Raw genomic sequence first — 22074 nt, 5'->3', positions numbered from 1 at the left:
TGTTACAGTGTTGCGCCTCAGTTTTCTCACCTGTTACAGTGTTGCGCCTCAGTTTTCTCACCTGTTACAGTGTTGCGCCTCAGTTTTCTCACCTGTTACAGTGTTGCGCCTCAGTTTTCTCACATGTTACACTGTTGCGCCTCAGTTTTCTCATCTGTTATACTGTTGGGCCTCAGTTTTCTCACCTGTTACAGTGTTGCGCCTCAGTTTTCTCACCTGTTACAGTGTTGCGCCTCAGTTTTCTCACCTGTTACAGTGTTGCGCCTCAGTTTTCTCACATGTTACACTGTTGCGCCTCAGTTTTCTCATCTGTTATACTGTTGGGCCTCAGTTTTCTCACCTGTTACACAGGTTGAGCCTCAGCTTTCTCACCTGTTACACGGGTTGTGCCTCAGTTTTCTCACCTGTTACACGGGTTGAGCCTCAATTTTCTCATCTGTTACACTGTTGCACCTCAGCTTTTTCATCTGTTACATGGTTGAACCTCAGTTTTCTCATCTGTTACATGGATTGTGCCTCAGCTTTCTCATCTGTTACACAGGTTGAGCCTCAGTTTTTTCATCTGTTACACAGGTTGAGACTCAGTTTTCTCATGGAAATAATAATAGTACAAACTGTGCAGAGTTTTAATAAAGGTTAAGCGAGTTAATATATGACAAGTGTGTAGACCCCAGCTCCCAGATAGTAAATACCGTGCACGTGCTGGGTGATTTTTCTTTTCACTATCCTTTGATTTCTACAAAGCAGGCTCTTCATGTATTACGTTGACGCCAGTCTTGCTAAAAATCCCAATCCATTTTGTGTGTGTACTGTAGCATTCTTTTCCTTATATAGAAGTATAACCAACATTAATTTTCCTCTTAGATAAATGTGATTCGCACTTCATTTCTCTGTGTAATTTCCGTATGGTTTCATCAGTTTTCTGTTGCTCTGTTTTATAAATAATGAATGCAGCATTTTGATGATTCTAGTAAATAGAGACCATATGTATGGTGTGGGTTTTTTTTGCCCAGGAAGCACAAGGAAAAGTTTTCTTCATGATATTTTATATCTGTCATTGTGCTTGAGATTAACAGCCCCAATTTTTCCTCCACAAAGTTTATTATGGGTCGTAAAAATAAATGGGATCTCTTTTCTGATTGGCTGAGAAAAGGAATTTCATCTTGTGTAATTATCTTTCAAATCACACATGTGTCAGCACAATAACGCTCTCCATCTATTAGATCACTGAACCATTTCACACGATTTCAAAGAGATTAATATTCATATAAAGTTTATATATCTCGCAGCCTGTCTCCCCATGGTAGACTTTCTTAAAGCAAAGCAAACTAGACCAGCAAAATGGAGCGCTGGATAACGGGGGTACTGAGTAAGAAAAATTTAGTCAATAGTCAGGGTAACAATCTTTCCCCTTCTATATATTTTTTTGTAACTGATTTCAGAGAGAAGAAGGGAGAGGGAGAGAGAAACATCAAAGATGAGAGAGTCATTGATCGGCTGCCCCCTGCACACCCCCTACTGGAGATCAAGCCCGAAACCAGGCATGTGCCCTGATCGGGAATCGAACCGTGACCTTCAGGTCCATGGGTCTACGCTCAACCACTGAGCCGTACCAGCTGGGCAGAATTTTCCCTCTTTGAAATAAAAAGGCAGGGTATGATCTGGAAGAACAAACATTGCTATGGGATATGAAGAACTGGAATGTTAGAAAAGACCAAAAACATTGTATCTCAGTGGTGTACAAACTTCTGTTTGCCTTCGTAAACCATGAAAGTTTTTCTTCAAACAAATTCTTCCTCAAAGGTCTGATTCCCCTAATAGGTGATCCATGGGGGGAGGGGCAACCCTGTGAAGTTACCCCCCAGGATTCCTCGACTTGGTTTGAATAAATCAGCTTCATCCAGACACTGCCTTTCAAGGTCTTGGGAAACAGCGATGGAGCCAAGGTTACCAGGTCGCACATGGGAACACCCAGGGAGAGTGTGTTGCTGTGTTCTGTGCACCCAGAAATACTATGTTACCTTGTAATTTTTTATAGGGCCTCTACTAGGGAAAGGTCCTAAAACTGCTCCTGCTTCATACTGTGTCCATCTTTCCATAGTCAACTTTTCTGTGCTAGAGTTTTTTTCAGCCTCTAAATAATTTTTTAGAAGAATTCTCAACTTTAAAACTTAAAAAAAATAAAACAAATACAGTCAACATTTATATTTGTTTGGTTGCAGTTCCTATTCTTAAAAATAATCATTACTGCCATGCTGCGTGGCTCTCACAAGGGAAATAAAATTCAACATCATTAATTAAGTAAAGGTTAAGTATGACTAGTTTGGATGCGGTTTTCTAAACTACCAAGCAAAAGACATCTCTGGGGCATTTGACAAAAGTAAAGAAATAAGCATATTAGAAAATAGCCCAAAGAGTCCTAGGAATTGTTCCAAGTGAAGATTTCCCTAAAAAGCACAAGGGATTAAATGATCTTCCTCAAAGCGTATGAAATTTCCTTTTCAGTTTTTTTATTTTTAAAATTTTTTAATTTAATTTTTAAATATCTGTATTGATTTCAGAGAGAGGAAGGGAGAGGGAGAGAGAGAGAGAGAAACATCAGTGATGAGAGAGTCATTGTTCGGATGTCTCCTGCATGCCCCTGACTGGGGATCGAACCCACAACCCGGGCATATGGCCTGACCGGGAATCAAGCTGCAATCTTCTGGATCATAGATCGATGCTCAACCACTGAGCCACGCCGGCTGGGCTGTATTTTATTTTATTTATTGAATTTATTGGGGTGACATTGGTTAATAACGTTATATATGTTTTAGGTGTGCAATTCTCTAACACATCATCTGTATACTGTATTGTGTGCGCACCACCCCCGGTCCCGTCTCCTCCTGTCACATGTACCCCCCTCTGCCCTCTCCTGCCCGCCCCACCCCCTTTCCCTCAGGTCATCACCACACTGTTGTTTGAGCCTGTGAATTTTTTCGTTGTTTAATCCCTTCTTTTTCACTCGGCCCTCCAACCCCCCTCCCCTCTGACATCTGTCAGTCTGTTTTCTGTGTCTATGAGTCTGTTGTGATCTAATAAAAATTTGGATTAAACTTACTATTTAGAACTGGTACACGTTTCAAACCCAAATATACCCTAACTTATAGCGAAGGGCACCTGGGTCCTAACACCGATGGGGTGAGAGTACAGAGCCACCTGACACCAGAGATTTTGTGAACCTGGGAAGCGTCCCCCAGAGTCCGCTCTGTGTCTCTGGCAGGGGGGTAAGAGCATAAATGTCGCTGAGCCTCGAGGCTGGCTCTTGACTGAGGAGTGAGCTGGCATCAGTCTTGAAATTCCCTTATGCCATGTCACCAAACGCAGAACACATCCCACGCCCTCTCCCGTGTTCGTGAGCCCCTTACTGAATATTGCACTTCATACGCAGTAAAGGTGCTTTCAAATGTTCTGCCTGTGGCCCAGCGGTTAAGCGTCGACCCAGGATCCAGGAGATTGAGGTTCGATTCCCGGTCAGGGCACAGGCCTGGGTTGTGGGCTCGATCCCCAGTGGGGGGCCTGCAGGAGGCAGCCGATCAGTGACTCTCATCATTGATGTTTCTATCTCTCCCTCTTCCTTCCCCTCTCTGAAATCAATAAAAAATAAAATGTTCTTCCTTTGGATGGATGAAGGATGCTAGTCCATGGAAATGCGCACTTTTAGAACAGTCACTGGCCGTCGCTGGTGAGTGACCATAGTGGGAACTTGGAGTGACATAGCTGTGGATCTGAATGCCGCCTCCGCTCTTTGTTACCCATATAAATATGGACAAGTTACATAAAGTAATTGCCACCAGGCGATGCAGTCATGAAGAGTAAAAATAAGTTAACGTATTTTAATATATTTACTATATTTTAAAGATCCTTGAGGAACGCCTGGGACATTACGAGCATCCAGTCATTGGCAGCTGGTGGGTCCTTGTGGCTCTTGTGGTTGCAGGGCTTGGAGACCCCCTGAGGTTATCTCAAGTAGTGGGGAAGCTATTTGGAGGATACCTGTGGGTTAAGAAGCATCACATTTTTATGGAAACAAAAAAAGGCATAGATCTAGATCTCAGTTCAAAAACTAGATAAAGCTAAATAGTGACGCTCGCCCAACCCCCATCAGAAGCCACAGGAGCGAACCTGTTTTCTGTTATTATTGTGACTAATTCTGTTCCACCTGGGCACCTGCGAATTCTGTTTGTAGCCACCGGCACCCCATCCTCCGTTTACCATGTGTCGGGCTTGACCATCTCCTTACAAACCCGCTGGCTTAGAGGGGAGGCCAGATAGATGTGTGAGTGTAGAAGGTGAGCACAGAAATGTAAGTAAATAACATTATGCTCAGCAGAAACTATGTCAGTCTGCCTGTGGAGCCTGCCACCAGCCAGTAAATGACTGACTTAGTGTCTTCTTTGCAGCCCTCGCGGCCAGATATGATTGGTTCGATTAGTAAGTGGGAGACCTTTTGAGCAAAGCTCTCTTGCTCGATGCATCACAGATTACAGGAGCTCTGAGGAAGGGCAGCTGGGGAGGGAGTGAGCGTTGGGATCCGGCCGTTGATGCTGGGAGGCCTTCCTGGAGGAGGAGTGAGCAGGCATCACACATGTTTAGGCTTAGCGTTTTTATAGTTTTCTATTCCTGCAGAACAGGAAAGAACTAATTCAGAAAAAGACCTGGTTTAACGCTGGAACAAATGTATTTTCTCTCTCTTCTTACTTTTTTCAATATCCTTAAGGTGAAATAGTTGTTATTTTGTTGGGGTTTTTATACCCAGCCTAAGGTTCAAGTAACTATAAAAGAGGCTGGCTGACTGTCTCTCCCGGGGCTTCCCAAGACGGACTTTCCACAGTCCTGGGTTTGAATTTAAATATGAGGGTTTCCTAAGATTATTTCCCTCGTGAAAGGACTTACAGAATCCAAGGAAAAAAAAGAAAAATATATCAATTTACAATTAAAAAAACCACTCTCATCCTGTATTTTTGCCTGACATGCATATTTTCTCCCTAATAAAACGTAAATAGAAACCAAATAAAAACCTCTAGGTCTCATGAGAATTTAAAATTGGGAAATGTGTGTAGTTCATTTTTTTTTTTAATCTACCTGGAGCAGCGATTTTCAACTTGCAATACCTGACTAGTCAGGGGCATGACCCCTTTTCCCTCAGATTGTCAAATAAAAAAAATTACAACAGCCAACACAACAATAAGTCTTCCGGTGTAAATGAATCAAAATCATATCTATTTTTTTGTCAGATCGGCAAAAAAAATATATTTTTTGGTGTGCGGCAGAATTTTAGTAATTAGTTTATGTGCCAGGAGATGGAAAAGGTGGGAAATCGCTGACCCATAGGGATGCACCTACTAAAAGACCTTGAGTCTTTGGGCCAGAATTTCTACTCTTCTGAGGTGAGACCAAGTATCTGTGATGTTTGCCCGTAAGAATTTATTTTTTCTTGGCTTCTGCGTTATTTAATTTAGTATGCAAATCAAGGCATCATTTTATTCTACAACCATTCTATTTTCATAACGACTCTGTGCATTTATTAATCCACACAGTCAACATGTACTTTTTCTGCACCTGTTATGTGAGTGACACTGTAGAAGGCATTGGAGACACAGGAGAGAATACAGAACGTATTGCTTTTGCCAGCTTGGTCCTTCGCATCCATTAGACAGACAGACAGACAGACAGACAAGGGCCTGATTAATTAGATCATCCCCCACTCTTCTTGCATAATAAAATGTAATCGGTTTGCGGTTATATGTTATATGACTTAACCTGCACACGTGGTGGCAGAGTTTCCAATCCCCAATCACCTCGCAAATGTTTCTAAAAAAATTCCATCAAATCAATTTAATGAAATGTTGGAGCCACCAACCTAGAAGTATGTTAAAATTTTAGAAATCTGTCCCAGGAAGGTGGTTAGCTTAAGGCAGGAAAACTTTCTCATAGATCTGACTCTTCCATAAAGGGTCGATCTTGAAATTTAATTCTCAGAGGCCGCAGTGGTCAGAAATCTGACGCTTTTCCTCAAAAGCAGTTTAAAGGGGTCATGTTGTGACTGGACAGTGGTTTTTGAAGTTCAGCAGTGAACCAGCTGTCGGTCTGAAACACGATGAAGCAGCTGTTCACTAAATCACAAAAACAAGTCTTGCCCTGGCCGGTGCGGCTCAGTGGTTGAGCGACGCCCTGTGTACCGAGGTCACAGGTTCGATTCCCAGGGCAGAGCACTTGCCTGGGCCGTGGGCTCGGTCCCCAGGGGGGGCGTGCAGGAGGCAGCCGATCCATGTTCCTCTCCCTCTCCCATCCCCTCTCTCTCTCTAAAAAACAAAGTCAATAAAAACATAGGAAGAAAGAAGAAACAGACGTCTCTTCAGAGCATAACCTGTGACTGTATTTAAGGTTTGTGAGAACTGAAAATTCATTCCATTTATACCGTGTTGCGAAATATCAAATGCACACCCACGCTGGGAGCATTAGCGGGTAGCACCTCCACATAGAAAACGCTGGCTTTTTTAAAGAAATTTTGCATTTTTGCACCTGCTTTGAGGAGGGTTTCATTGTCCCCCTGCCTGACTTTGTATCCAGCGCATCTCTGAGTGATACTGAAGTGGGCTAATGACCGTATTTATTCCTTAGGAAGCTGGGTCTGTATACGATACGCGTTTACAGAAACGGGGCCCACGCGTGGACCCCCCTCGGCATGTGTGGTCTGTTTGTAGGGCCCGGAGGCAGAAACAGAAAGTTTAGTCGCGATGGGACAAGGGGCACGTCTCGCTAGGTCACAATGAAATGGCTGTGGTCACAGGTCCGAGGTCCCAAAGAGGCAAGAGGAGAGGGTGACAATGAAGAGAGTTTCATTTTTCATTCCTGTGCCCTGCTTTTTGAAGGAGGGGGTATGAGAGTCGTTGGTTGGCGAGAGGTGGGGTAGGTTAGGGACTGTCCCGTCGTTTTTACTCTGCTCCAGTCCCTGGGAATGTAGCTGTCGCAGCCTCCGCCGGCTGGCACTGTTTATAGCCTGCCCTCGATGGCTCCTGCGGCTCCCAGGGGCCACTGTCCCCCCGATCTTGCAGCTGTGATGTGTCGGGGCCAACAGAGGCGACAGGAGAAAGCTCTGGGCCGGCCAGGAGTGGGGTGCGGGGCCCCCTGGAGGCCTGGGCGCCAACGAGAGCGCATAAGAGTTCTGCTGTCAGGGGAGTATTTTGAATAGATTCAGTTTCCTTTTGTTGTTTTTTACCTTTGTGTGTGTGTGTGTGTGTGTGTGTTCCAATAAAACTTTATTTACAAAAAGCTTATTACAAAACCAAGATTTTTCTGGAGACAGATGAGGGCACTGGTTACACACCAGCGCGAATGTACCTAAGGCCGCTCAGCCGTACGCTTCAAAAGAGTTAAAATAGTAAATTTTGTTATGTGCGTTTTAGCACAAGTAAAAACAGAACAAAAAACCTCACAAGGTTTCGCCTGTGCGGTGTCTCAATGGAGGCTTCGCTGTAGCAGTTTTTATCGTAATCAATTATCAACTGATATTAATTACCCCTCGGGTTATTGTCTGGCCCATAGTTCATATGAAAGTATATGTCTGTGTATGGATTTGGGGAAAAGTTAGCTGTCCCCCTGGCTGCTTCTGAATTGGGCGCATCTTGTAAAATGTCCCTGGTCCTGGTTCTCCGCACCCACCTAGGCTCACAATCCAGCCCACGGAGGATGGCACTTTTAGGGCACCTCTCACTCAATAGTACCGCTCCCCGCCGCGAGTCTAACGGCAGGCCGCTGCTTTTAAATTATAGCCTCGTTGTTGGTTACTAAAATTGCTAATTTAGTCACCAAGAGCTAATTAGAATTAAGAGTCAAAGTGACCAGGATAATTTCTCTGTGGAATTAAATGCTTTAAAGGAAAAAAAAAAAAAAAATCTGAGACTTCTTTATTTTTATCCATTATAAACTGATGCACTGAATTACATTTATTCATGATGTGTTAATAGTGGAAAATTCGAGTGAGAACAGCATTTATATGGAAGGTTCTGCGTATATTTTTAAAATAAAGAAATAAGTTATGTTTTAAGGAGAAAACTCTCATCAGAATTGATTTTTTAAAACTCCTTTATTTTACCAGATGGATACAGGAATGCTATATAGTCTATTTTAATGCCTTTTTTGGCGTATTCTTTCTTTTAAAAAAATGTATATCAACATGAGAGCATGGGGGATACCTTATGCCGTGTGCAAAACAGAAAACAAAAATTGGGAAATAGATTTCTGACTTTTCTGATGTTAAGGTTTTCTTTTTATGGGATCGTAAATGCAGGGTTAATACCAACCTTAGACTTAGCCAGCGAGAGCAGCAAATTAGTCAAACAAATCAGACATTTCCTTCTCTAGGGACCTTTTGAGCACTTGATATCATGAATCTGGGGCATGCACACCAAATTCTATATTAATTACCCCCAAGGTAGATTGTTTCATTAATATGCGTGTGCATTATTAATAAATGAATTGGTCTCTCATTAATTTTACCATGTGATTTTTTTTGTTTCCACCTCTCAGGAAGGAGTCCTGAGTGACCTTGCTTCTGGAGGGAGTTAATAGATTTTTCTCATGTTTCAGGGTTCAACAATTTAGGCGTAGGCAAGGGCTCAAGACAGCGTTCCGCAGCATGGTTTGTATTTTAGACAATTAAACGGAGTTATTAAAAGGGAAGTCTTAAGGCTGGTATTTTGAGGAAAAGAGGGGAGGGACCTAGAACAGGAGGGAGAAAGGTGCTTTGATGCCCTTGGCCCTGAGGCCCAGCTGGTTCCAACGTGGTAGCCACACCCCTGGCTCTGCAGGCGGCGTGACCTTGGAGGAGGTGGCTCTGTGGTCTAACAGGACTCGGGCTCTGGAGCCACCGAGAAGATGCTTAGAGCTGATCCGGGGAGAGGGGGTGTTGTCATAAAGTCATCACTCTGAGCGAGCAGAGAGCCCCTCCGCAGGGAACTACCCGCCGGGGCCCTGTCTGGGTTCACACGCAAGGAGGCAGAGGCGGCTGTGGCCAATAATAAATATTCCAGTTCTTGCTAATTTTATTGAGTGCGTAGTTTGGACCGGTTGATTTGATTTGGAGGAAAATGAATGAAACCCGACGTGCTTTGCCCCTTGAGTGTTTTGGAGCGATTCATAAATTACGTGGCCTTCGTCTCTGAACTAAGGCCAACCACTGAGGAGAGAGATCGGAGAGCAGTTACCTTTCCCGTCCTAACGAGTGTCTGGAACAGCATCTTCCAAAGCAAGTACCAGGGAGAGTTGGGGCTGTGAAGTATAATTAAGAAATACCAACATTAGGGCAATTTAAGACTCTTTGGTGATTCACAAAACATTAGCATACGAAAGGCTCAGAGATGACCCCTACTTATGGGGTCTATCAGTAACCTCAAATATTTCCAACCGGTTTGGTCATAAAAGGGTATTAACATTTCTCGGGAACAAACATCTTTTGAGATACTAGGTATTTAGAGAAAAAGAGTTGCTCTACAAAGCAATACACACAGTTTCCAATCTAAACGTTTGCCTTTGCCCAAAGGGCAATCTTATTATGCATAGGGGTTTTCATTTTTCTTGTTACGTTGATGCGGGAAAGGAGAAACATAGAAAACGCACCCCAGGTCTACTCTGGCGTGGTCGAGACTCTAGGTGGTGTTGCAAAGGGGTCTCTCTTAGACGTATGGCAAATGTTTGTTGCCTGCAATAGATATTTTCAGAAAGCTATGCTCTCTGTCAAGGATGGAGGGTGTAGCTCATCTCTTTAGAAAACAGGAGTGAGGGATGAAAAGCGTAGCTTTGTAAAAGTGTAATATTTAAGTGGGTTAACAGAACAGTTACTTGGGTGAGTTAGAGGGAGAATGATGTCAAGACCGGCAGCTTTGCAGCCGTGAAAATACCTGCTCTGATGTGGCGTCAGAACCTGGGTGCAGGGCGAGGACCCTGAGGACAGACTTGGAGCAGCAGAGATGCCTGGAGGTTGTAAATTGGGGAGCGAAGGGAGAGAGTGGACATCAGACGGGTGGAGGGAAAACCACGGAAAGGCACAGAGGATGCCTTTACAGTAAGAGAAAAGACGTTAGCTGACCGGCAACTAGCAATTATTATTTTCCATTATGAGAAAAATAAAAAAAAAAGACCGTGTGGTGAAAACCTGCTATAGAAGGAGTGCAGTTGGAGCATTAGGAAGAAATGTGGGGGTGTGATGCTAACGCAGGCAGTAGGGCCTGGCCGGTGTGGCTCAGTTGGTTGGAGCACCAGAAGGTCGAGGGAGGTCGCGGGCGCCTGTCTCGGTTGCAGGTTCGATCCCTGCTCAGGGTGCATGTGGGAGGCAAGCAATTGATGTGTCTCTCAAATCAGTGTTTCTCTCTCTCTTCTTTCCTCTCTAAGAAGAAAAAAGTCAACAAAAAAATAAAATAAAGCAGGCAATAGTATCTGCAAGAAAATGTTCTAGATTTTGAGTAGGCAGGTGCTTAGAATGTTTTAGGTACAGAATATCACAAAATTCTCAGAGAGGCAGCAATGAAAAGTGAGTGATGCTGGGATCCAGATCTTTTAAGTTCTGCCTTCTGCTCTTCGGTTCCATTGGCGTTGTTTCCCCTGTTGATTTTATTTTTCTGCAGCACCAGCTTGGTGCATAAACGGATCAGAGGGCTCCTGAGCGATGCATTTTCAAGTAAAATTCTGTCTCACTTTCTCCTGATGTCTAAATAGAAAGCAAAGTCCCATTCCACGACAAAATTAATGATTAAAGTGGCAATGGCCTCACCAGAAAGATGACCAGCCAGAGGGGTTGAAAGAGTCACAGTCAACCCTTAGGAATCATTTTCTCAAGTAATAAATGAAGGCGTAGCCAGTGGGATAACGCGGGGCCCCCGTGTGTGAACCCCGTGAGTGCTGGCGTTGGGTGTAGACGCAGAAGCAGTGGGCTTGCAGTCGATCAGCAAACTACCTTCCGACCCCCTCTGTGCTGGGAGATCTTGCTTGTCCTGACCAAGATTTCATTTCTCATTTCTAGTTTTCAAATCAGCACAGGTAGACCCCACACTTGTGTCTCACAGGCCGTGTCTGTGGGCATTTTGTGAATTAACCCTGTAAATACCGTCAAGCAAGCGCTGGAAAACAATTCACAAACCAGCCCAGAATATTTAGAAACATTTGCCACGATGCACTGCAGCGTGTCTCAGGGAAACGCGAATTAATCTTGCCTCTGCGTTCTTTACATTGGATTAATGGAAACTCATTTTTTAAAAGCTAGCCTTCATTGGGTTATGATTTGATTTCATTTATTTAGATTTACAAAGGGGCAGTATAAAACTACCACACCAGAAAGGTTTTTATATAGTCTACAGAGGAACAATTAGGTCACCCAGTGGCTTTTATATAAAGATCTACATGGTATGTTACACCTAAAATTTAATGTCAAAAGACTTGAGATGGAGTAGAATATATTTCCAGGTTAACTCAGTTATTTAGCCACTTTTAATAAATGAGCACCTAATATGTATACTTCTTGGCATGCTTATGTCCTTTTAAACATGGAAAATGTATTAACTATTGGGTTCTACATTTTCCCCTGGCTTCCAGGAAGCTCTGGCCTAAGTGTTACAGAAAAGTTATTTATTCACCTAGGATACCCAAATGAGGGTGCATCCCTCTCTCTCTTACTTAACGTAGAATTTTATCTACATTTCTAGTTCAGTTTTGCATGCACTTAGCATTGTAAGCTACATTAAGCCTTTGAAGGAATAAAGTGGACCGTACGTAATAAATGACTAAATAAAAGCTGTGTATAATACAGAAAAATCAATTACCTTGAAATAAACGCTTAATGAGTCATTTTTCAAGGAAGAACTCTTCCTCTAATGAGAAATGCTGCTCATGACTATAGTCATCAATTAATAACTCACTAATAATGCCTTATATTTATGTACATTAAAATATGTATATGGTCTCATTATCTCATAATAATCTTAGGATGTAGACAAAGCAGATAGACTTTCTTGAGTTAAGGATGAGAAATCTGAACAAAAGGCATTTAACACCACATTAAGTGGTTTGTCCATAAAACTTACATTTGCTATTTGCATAAGGTCTTGAGTTTGAAAAGCATGTTGGGGGAAAAAGCATTTAAATATATACACAGACTTCAAAATCTTGCCCCTCTCTCTTCAATCCATCAAAATCAGATGTGTTTAAAGACACAAAAGTTCCATGCAGGTCTGTTTGCCTGTGGAAATAATAGTTTATGTTGATAAGTATTTAATTAGTCTACTTAGGCTGTTACATAAAAATAAGTTCTTCCTACCCAAACAGCAGTAATCATAGGAACATATGCACACACAAGCATGACTGTTTGCTCAATAGCAAAATTTTCTTTCTTCCAGCCACCGAATTATCTTGAACACTTGAGCTGGATTCCTCACTACCCTAACTTAAAAGACAGTAGAGTATGTTCATAGCATTGTTGTTTACAATAACCAAGATCTGGAAACAACCAAAGTGCCCGTCAGTAGATAAGTGGATAAAAAAGCTGTGGTACATCTACAAAATGGAATATTATGCAGCTGTAAAAAAGGAGGGCCTCTTACCTTTTGCAACAGCATGGATGGACCTGGCAAACATCATGCTAAGTGAAATAAGCCAGTCAGAGAAAGACAAATACTATATGATCTCTCTTATATGTGGAGTCTAATGAACGAAATAAACTGAGGGGAAAAATAGAACCAGAGGCCTGGATACATGGAACAGACTGACAGATGTCAGAGGGGAGGTGGGAGGGACACATGGGATGAAAGGAAGTGAAGGGATTAGCCACAGAACATATATGCATAATCCATAGACGCAGACACCGGTGTGGTGATGGCTAGAGGGAAGGGATGGTGGGGTCTGGGTGGAGGTTGGCAAAGCGAGGAAAGTGGGGGACATCTGTAATAATGTCCACAATAAAAATAAAATATAATTAAAAAATAAAGACAGTTCTGGAGGTACAGTAACACATATCTTGAAGATAACTGAGATGTCAATGTGACTTTTTTTTAGAATGATAACCTTCCAGAAGTCTATTTCTAAATCTCAGAGGAAATTGTGAAATAGTTTTCCCATGTGTACTAAAACTTGGAACATGTTTGCACTCAATCAGAATTTAAAGTCAGCCCATAGTCTAAGATGAGTTCCACGGCCTCTCTAAAATTTGACACTACATATACATAAGTGAAAGGTGTCAGGAAGGCAATCTCTTCTAGAAGCCTAGTGGAAACAATATGGTTAAGATCGCTTACAATGAAATTAAAATAAATAGGTTTTAAATGTGACTGCACCATTTAAAAAATATAGGATTTAGGAAAAATTATTTAAACTCATCCAAAAATTATGTTGATGCAGCATTTGTTGCACAGTATTATTATGAAATTATCCTATTATAAGGAAATTAAATTCATCACATCAGTAACTAAACATGTATTTATTACTGTCCACCAGTCAACACTGATCAGTTGATGGTTTGCAGACCACATTTCTTAATAGGTGATTGTTTACACATTTTTAATATACATTTTCTGTTTTTAATTGCAAAACATGCTTCTCTTATGAGGTTAAGGAAATTGTCCTTAATTGTTTTTAAATGTAAAACAAGCTTCCTGTGTGACTAAAAAAATGTTAAAAAGTGCTTCATAATGCTTTTTCTCATAATGTTTTAAATAATCATTTCACATGTGGAAAAAAGAAAAACTTAAAGGCCTTCCTCAAAGGTACTATGACAGAAGTGTTAATGCATTTGATTCGATTACCCCTTCCCACCCAGCCCCTACTTTGCTCTCAGATTTTCTGTTGCAATTATCTGTCATAATATATATGTCTTGTAAGTAAGGTAAGAAGACTATAATTCATGAGTTGATTAATAGAAAGGGTAAAATATAATGAGACATTCCATTCATCCATTTATTATTCAAAAGTTATTGAGCATCTGCTATCGTCATAAGAGTATGTGTGTGTGCGCTAAGTGAAATAAGCCAGTCAGAGAAAGGCAAGTACGACATGCTTTCACCGTATGTGGACTCTAATAAATAAAATAAACTGATGAATGAAATAGATCCAGAGACATAGAAGCATGGGACAGACTGAGGGATCTCAAAGGGAAGGTGGGGTGGGGAGTGAAGGGGCAGAGATTAACCAAATAATTTATATGCTTATGTGCATGACCCATGGACACAGACAATAGTGTGGAGAGGGACTGGAGGAGGGTTGATGCGGGTGGAGGGGGTCAATAGGGGGACAAAGGGGACACCTGTAATACTTTAAACAATAAAAATTTTAATGGTGTGTGTGTGTGAATTATATTCTGAGGAACAAATGTAAGAGAACACTGGAGCAGATGGACATTTAATTACCTAACTTCCCCTCCCCTGAGCAGTCCTGCCTTTACCACTGGGATTTAAGCATGTGATGATAATACTTGGTCAAATTACAGTTTTACAAAGATGCCATGCTTTCAGGGCAATGGAAAATTATTTGTTACGTCATATTTGCTGAAATCCATGTGAAGAAAGACGCAAGGAAATGATTCAAAGAAAGAAAAATTTAAAAATGAAAGGCATGTACTTATGTGGAGTTGTATTTCCATCCATGGTATGAAATGAAAAGTTTCTAATAATATTCCTGATAAGGCCTTAATCTCCTGTTTAGATTGTCACGGAAAATCTACCACTCAAGTCAGATATGTAAAAAATGTTAAAAATGGGCAAGTACGATGGATTTAAAATCCCTTTGTTTCATGAAAACCACAGAACTGAATTTATGTGTCTTTCAAAGACTGATATTTATTTTCAATTAGAAAATAAAAGAAAAAAATAATTTATATTTATTTTCAATTAGACCCACTATGATACACTTAGAACTATCATTACTACCAAGAACTCAGAGCCTTAACAACCATCATTTTCCTCAATTCGTAAAATCACTCTGGGTAATTTAACTTTCATTTTGTAGTAGAGATGGCTTATTTTGTGTGTTTCTTTAAAAGGGAAAGTAATTTCAGTGCATGTTTGTTCCTGATGATGTGCTCCCATACGCACCGTAAACAGAGATCATAGAGAACATTAAGATCATGGATTGTCCCTCACTTAATTTTGGATGCTTTAAGGAGAGAGAGTTGTGTTTAAAAGCAGAAAGTATGAAGCCAGACACACTGGACTGCTAATCTCCTGTAAATGGTATGTTCATCTTGTGTACCAACTGCTGAGATTTCAAAGTTACATTCACGTGAGGTATTTAAAAACATTTTAAGGGTACAATTTTATATTTACAAGTGTAATTTGTTGTGTATCTTTTAATTTTGTTTTTGCTATTTTTGGTCACACACGTTTCAATTTTATGTAATGAAATTCTTCTCTCTTTTTACTTGTGATTTCTCCCATTTTTAGCTGTTTTCTTCCGACGAGGGTGTTTAGTGATCGATGTCAATTCTCTTTGTGTTTTGTAAATTGACTAGTTATAGTTAATGACTAAATCCATCAAAATTACTTCCTTCAGTTGTGCAAAGTAAAGACAAAGATTGCCTCTCAAATAAGTAGCTCAATTGCCCCAGCTGCAGTTATGGTCTAACCTTCATATTTATTCATTGATTTATAATTTCTCCTGTGTTTATGCTAAATTCTCATATGTAATAGGATGTATTTCTGGACTACCCTTTTATTTTTTACTTCTATTTTTAATATGTATTTGTTTCACTTTCTTTTGGCTTAATTACTTGAATGCCCTTTCAGATTTATTGATCTGTGCTATTCTTAGGTCAGCATCTATTCTTAGGTCAGTATCAGACTATGTCATTTATCATGTTGTGATATTTCTAGATCTTCTTGATTGACCAATACTTACTGATCTAAAATGAAGTAGTGATGGTGATTTTTAAAGGGAGAAGGGACACATGTTGCATGACTTGACCAATAGCATGATTTGAAAAGCAAAATATTGGGGGTTTTTGTGTTGTTTGTTTAAAATATCAGGTATTATTTTTCAAAGGAAATCCATTTCATGAAAACATGAATTTTGGAGTAAGGTTATTGCAGATTCAAATTTGATCTTTTGTAACCATGGCTTTTTCATTTTCAGTAAAATCACATATTCTTTAAGGCTCTTCCTATAAATGGGATTATTTATAAAAAAATCTCATCAGTGTAGAATTAATTCTTAGATGGCAAAGGAACAAGTAGAGCACAGTTCCTTTTTGATAGTAAGTGCTCGGTACATTCAGTTGGTATAATTATCAGTCATATTTATTAGTATTATTATTATTGCTTTAGAATATTCTGGAGATCTTTATGTTTTCTGATCTAGAAAATAGTTTAGCTAATTTTAGTTTTAAGTATTTTAGCTAATTTTTTTGCTTTAAAAAAATGTCCTGACCTGGCTGGTGTGGCTCAGTTGGTTGGGCATTGTTCTGTGCATAGAAAGGTCACTGGTTCGATTCCTGGTCAGAGCACATGCCCGGGTTGCGGGTTCGATCCCTGGTTGGGGCAAGTGCAGGAGGCAGCCGACCAACATTTTGTTCTCACAGCAATGTTTCTCTCTCTCTCCCTCTCCTTCCCTTTCTCTCTAAAAATCAATTAAAATATTTTTAATTTAATTTCAGATTACCATTTATCTCTATATCTTTTAAGCGAAATGAGGAAAATTCATTCTTCTCTGAAAATGAATATCAGAACATATAACTAGTTTTTGTAATCTATGCCTGATGGAGTAATCGTATGGAAAAGGCCCATGCAACCCCACACCCATCGCTCACGTGGTGGCATGTGCCTTGGCCGTGAGTACATGGTTGCACGTCCCTGTTAATTACTCACGTGTCACTTTCAGCAGGACTCTCACCCGAGCGCGGCTCCAGGCTTCTGTTCTTTATGTCCGCCCCTGGGCCCGGTCCATTCGGTCCTGCCGGGCACAGAGTTGCTTTTCTCATTTCCACACAGGTATTTGAAAACCTGTCAGGGCGCTGTTTTCCTTACACACTTTTCATTATTAAGTTGTCATCACTGAACAAGTTTATTTCAAAGGCTTTTGGGGAAAATGACAGGAAACACAGCATTTTATTTCTTTGTCCCTTCATTAGATTAGAAATGTCAAGAAAGATTTAGATTGTACTTATTTTTATTAAAAGGAATGATAGGTCTTTCTTGGCAAAAGGAAAGAAATAGGGAATTTTAATTTCCAATACTCCCGGAGTCAAAGAGCTCTGTAGGAAAGCACTATTCATTGAATGGCGTTCTCTTCGTTATTGGAAAAGATATATATTTCATTTTTGCAGACTCCAGGCCATCTTAATCATTTGAAGACATAAACTATTCCGGTCCTGCTCTAGAACACAGCTACATAAATGAAACCCGTTGGGTGCGGAAACAGAGTGCAGCGGCGTGAGCCTGAGACGTCAGCGTCAGGGCCGCTTCCCGCCTCGCTTTGTAGATCTCCGCGGCTCGTGGGGAAGGAGATGACGCTGGCAGCCCGCCTGCGGCTGGCGGTCAGAATCACCAAGTGTCAGCAGGTGGAGAGCTGCTCCTGCTGCGCCGAGGTCGGGCCCTGTGCACCTGCAGGTATGCGAGCACTCGGGGCGTTAAGCAGCAGCAGTGTCATGGGGCTCGGCCTGAGTGTTCCTCAGTGGTGGTGAGTTGCCCACTCCGCCTTGGAGTGTGCTGAAGACCTGGCTCCTGGCATGGACAGCGCTCACTGATCACCGTGCCGTGCTCTCGAGGACGCAGCGGCGCAGAGCTGCTGCGGAAGGTCCTCTCCAGCCTGTCCTGTAGCGCGCTGCAGGCAACAGCAGCCTGCTAGGCAGGGGTCCAGCATGGCCCGGGCTGGGCAGGTGTCCAGCATGGCTGAGCTAGGCAGGTGTCCATCGTGGCCTGGGCTAGGCAGGTGTCCATCATGGCCGGGCTAGGCAGGTGTCCATCGTGGCCGGGCTGGGCGGGTGTCCATCATGGCCCGAGCTGGGCGGGTGTCCAGCATGGCTGAGCTAGGCGGGTGTCCATCGTGGCCCGGGCTAGGCAGGTGTCCAGCGTGGCCGAGCTGGGCGGGTGTCCATCGTGGCCGGGCTAGGCGGGTGTCCATCATGGCCGAGCTGGGCAGGTGTCCATCATGGCCGGGGCTAGGCGGGTGTCCAGCATGGCCGGGCTGGGCAGGTGTCCATCGTGGCCTGGGCTGGGCAGGTGTCCATCGTGGCCGGGCTGGGCAGGTGTCCATCATGGCCGGGCTGGGCAGGTGTCCATCGTGGCCTGGGCTAGGCGGGTGTCCATCGTGGCCGGGCTGGGCAGGTGTCCATCATGGCCGGGGCTAGGCAGGTGTCCATCGTGGCCTGAGCTGGGCAGGTGTCCATCATGGCCGGGCTGGGCAGGTGTCCATCATGGCCGGGCTGGGCAGGTGTCCATCGTGGCCTGGGCTAGGCGGGTGTCCATCGTGGCCTGGGCTAGGCGGGTGTCCATCATTTGGCACTATGTGGAAGGTAAGACTGGGTGTAGATATGTGCAGGTTGCTCTGCTGGTGGTAGGTAGATGTTAATCATATTGGACGGCCTCAAATTTATAAAATTAAGAGACATTGTGCTCATTCTAGATTGAGGATGATAGCAGGTCTGTGAGATGCAGGTATGCGTAGCAGGTATGTGAAAGGATCACCATGCACACTGTCTTTCAGTAACATAACAAGATCTCAGTTTAGGGAACTCAAGGTGGCACTCCCCCCCAAACAACAACAACCCATATTTTCTTACAGTAAGAACCATTTAGTTTATTGTTCATATTAGTGGCAAACTTTCCACCTAGACGTGCTTGGCTCATAGTCCTTCTTATTCATAAATATGAAATAAGTGGGCAATAAAAACCAGAATATTATATCTATATGAGTTTCCAGGGCATCTCATCAATGTTATAATGAAACAGTGTTGAACCAAATGATGCTATTTGAGGACTTGCTGAATTTTGTGTGTCCAGCCCAAGGGAAGAAAATGCTTTTATTAATTTGTTAAGATTTAATTTTAAAATATATGCGCTAGACTGTTTTTCTCAATGGTTAGAGCGTCAGCCTGCTGACCGAAGGGTCCCAGGTTCGATTCAGGCCAAGGGCAGGTACCTCGGGTGCGGGCTCCATCCCTGGGCCTGGTCGGCGCGAGAGTGGGAGGCAGCCAGTCGACCTGTCTCTCTCACATCAATGTTTCTCTCTCTCTCCCACTCGCTCTAAAAAGCAGTGGAAAAAATATCCTCAGGGGAGGATTATAAAACAAACAAACATTTACTTTTCTGTAGCTTCCGTGCCCTTACTCCCTGCCCCCCGAACTCCAGACTCTCTTCTTTGCCCGGGCTTTAAACGTAGCTGTTGCAGCACTAGAGAGGGGAGAAAAATATGCGGAGGCAATGAAGACAGAGAGGTGGCGGGACCTGACAGTTTAGTGTGCGGCGGGGGGAGAGAGCTAAGGCGGGGTCTGAAAACAAGTTTGTGGAGTGGATGCTGCTAGACACGAGAATAGAGAACATTTTCTCCAAAATGGTCACCCTTTTCCAAATGCAGAATCTGGCCGATTCCTTTGTGCTTTCCAGGGCCCCGTCTTTATTAAGAGAAACAAAGAAAAAAACCAACTTAATAGCCGATAACGGAGTCAATGGGACAAAAACATACCCATCAAACCACAGATATAATCTTGTTAACTTCCTACTTAAAATTTGTCATAGTGTCATTTTGCTGCGTGATAACTATAACATTACCAACAGTAGCAACTACCATTTACTGTTTGCCTATTAAAGGCTGAACTTTATACTAGAAGCTTTAATACAGTTCTTAACCCCTCACAACAAATACGAGAAAAAGAACTTGACCAATTTCACACAGAATTAACCACCACAATAATCTAAAAATGTGTAATACTCTGCTTGCATGATTCCGTCCCACCCCAGCCTTCCCAAATCATCTCTTGCCTTCCCTTCTCCAATATATACACTGCGGTGCAAACACAGAGGTCCTGGGCACCGCCTGATTCTCTTGTTCTGTTTCCTACCTCTGTGTCTCTGCATATGTGAGCATCTCTGCTGGGAGTGACTTTTCTAGCCAGTGGGCCCCGTCCCCACCCTGATGAGCTCCCTTTCTCTTCTGGAGGCAGCCTTAGGCCACCTGCTCTAGAAAGGCGTTCACCAGGCTCAGTTCACTTCTCTGGGGCCCACACTGTCAGGACCATTTCCACAGGGTGCTGGTGAGGTCATGGCTTGTCAGCCTTTGCCTTGGCTCAGTCAAGTCTCCCGCCCTTCCCCACGTGTGAGCCCCTTAGGGATCTTGCTTATTTGTATTTTATTTTACATGCCAGTGCATGTTCTAAGAGTGACTCAAGAGATTTCAATGGAAATCCCAGTAGGCCCACTGAATTATTAGCTGTGTGTTTTTAATATTTATCTTTCAAGGAGTTGAGTCTATTGGACAAAAGCATCTGAGATGATCAGATATAATAGTTAATATTGACTGGGCTACTCATAAAAAATAGAAAGTAAGAAATAGCCTTAATAAGAACCTAAAACCCTAATAACCCTTAAATATTGTATTCCACTTTTTACACATACCAATGTGTGTGAAGTGTAATATTTTACTTTCTTCATATACCTACCATTTTTTTTCTAGGGGCACTGAGAGGTAGCGTACATATTGTATTTTATTTTTCAAAATAAATTGTATAAAAGATAAAGCAAGGAATTTAGCTGTTAAAAATTAAGCACTCAAGGTCTAAAGTCCCTTTGTCACAAGGAAGGGGCTCACATGCCTCTTATATATTAATAAAATATTCCTAAAATATTTTAGGATGAAATCCAAACATCACGACGAGTGCATAAATACATGCTTCATTGTATTGAGAAGAAGAGCTGTATGGTTTAACTTCATTAGCCTGTGAACTAGCTGGCATTATTTCACAGAAAAACCTATAATTAGACATAGAACTCTGTTAGTGATGGAGGGGAAAGAACCTACTAGTACCTAAAAGAATCACATTATCAGCAGAACCTAAGCAGTGTATCCAAAATTCTGCGTCTATATCAGAAAGAAACCTGAGAAGCTAAGCAATGATCTGATGAGCATTATGAAAATATACAGGTACCATGAGTAACTCAGGGAACTAGAACTACCCCTTCCCCTCAAAGTATTCAGAGGAGACTGAATTATGTATATAATACTTTCAACCTTCTCTGGCGCTCCTATAATATGAATATTGTTGCGTTTCTTGCTTTCCCTCAGCTCCCTTAGACCATCCTCCTGTTTTTTAATTGTTTTTTCTTTTTGGGTCTCTGAGTGATTTTTTTCTACCCTGTCTTCTAATTCACTGATCCTATCCTCAGCTTCCTCTAATCTGCTATTCCTTCCTTCCAATGTATTCTTTATTTCTGCTCTGTCGTTCTTAACTTCCTTCAGAGTTTCCATATATTTTTTCATCGTTACAATCAGTATTCTGAACTCTATATCTGAGAGATTGCTTATCCCTATTCCATTTAGCTCTTTTTCTGGAGACTTCTCTTGTTCTTTCATTTGGGGCTTGTTTTTTGGTCTCCCCATTTTGGCTACTTTTTGGGGGTTTGTTTTTTAGTGTGAGGTAGATCTGCTAGGCCTCTCAGACTTTTTGGAGGGTCTCTGGTGCAGGCCACTGTCCGACACAGTTTGTGACTTGACCTGAGTACCCTGTTTGGGGCTATCAACAACCCCAGGCTTGAGGTCTCCCCTGCTGGGGCTGGGTGCAGTTGGACAGGACCAAGATGCATACCAAAGTCTGCTTTTCTAAGGCTGGGTCCGAAGCAGATCAGGCAAAGACTCAAAGCACCCTGAGGTCTGCCTCTGCCAGCAGGCTGATTAATCTGATTCTCTTAATGGGCCTCAGGCTGTAGAAGCACCGGGTGGGGCAGCTGGTTGTTATCAGTCTCTTGACAAGCCTCAGGCTGTAGAAACTTCTCTGGGCAAGGCAGAGGCTCTCCAGCAGGGTGGGGCAATTGCTTCCCACCTCAGGCAAAAGCCGAAAATTGGAGAAAG

At 42.4% G+C, this 22074-nt stretch overlaps 1 protein-coding gene across 1 annotated transcript in view; it reads left to right on the top strand.

The window, feature by feature from the left end:
• CNTNAP2 (contactin associated protein 2) overlaps positions 1 to 22074 on the top strand; it is a 1301514-nt gene that overhangs the window by 72630 nt on the left and 1206810 nt on the right. The window lies entirely within an intron of this gene.

The sequence above is a fragment of the Miniopterus natalensis genome, chromosome 10 (genome assembly GCF_054644295.1).
Source record: "Miniopterus natalensis isolate mMinNat1 chromosome 10, mMinNat1.hap1, whole genome shotgun sequence".
Classification (NCBI taxonomy): domain Eukaryota; kingdom Metazoa; phylum Chordata; class Mammalia; order Chiroptera; family Miniopteridae; genus Miniopterus; species Miniopterus natalensis.
The sequence above is the reverse complement of the archived record's forward strand: the minus strand, read 5'-3'. Positions and strand labels throughout refer to the sequence as shown.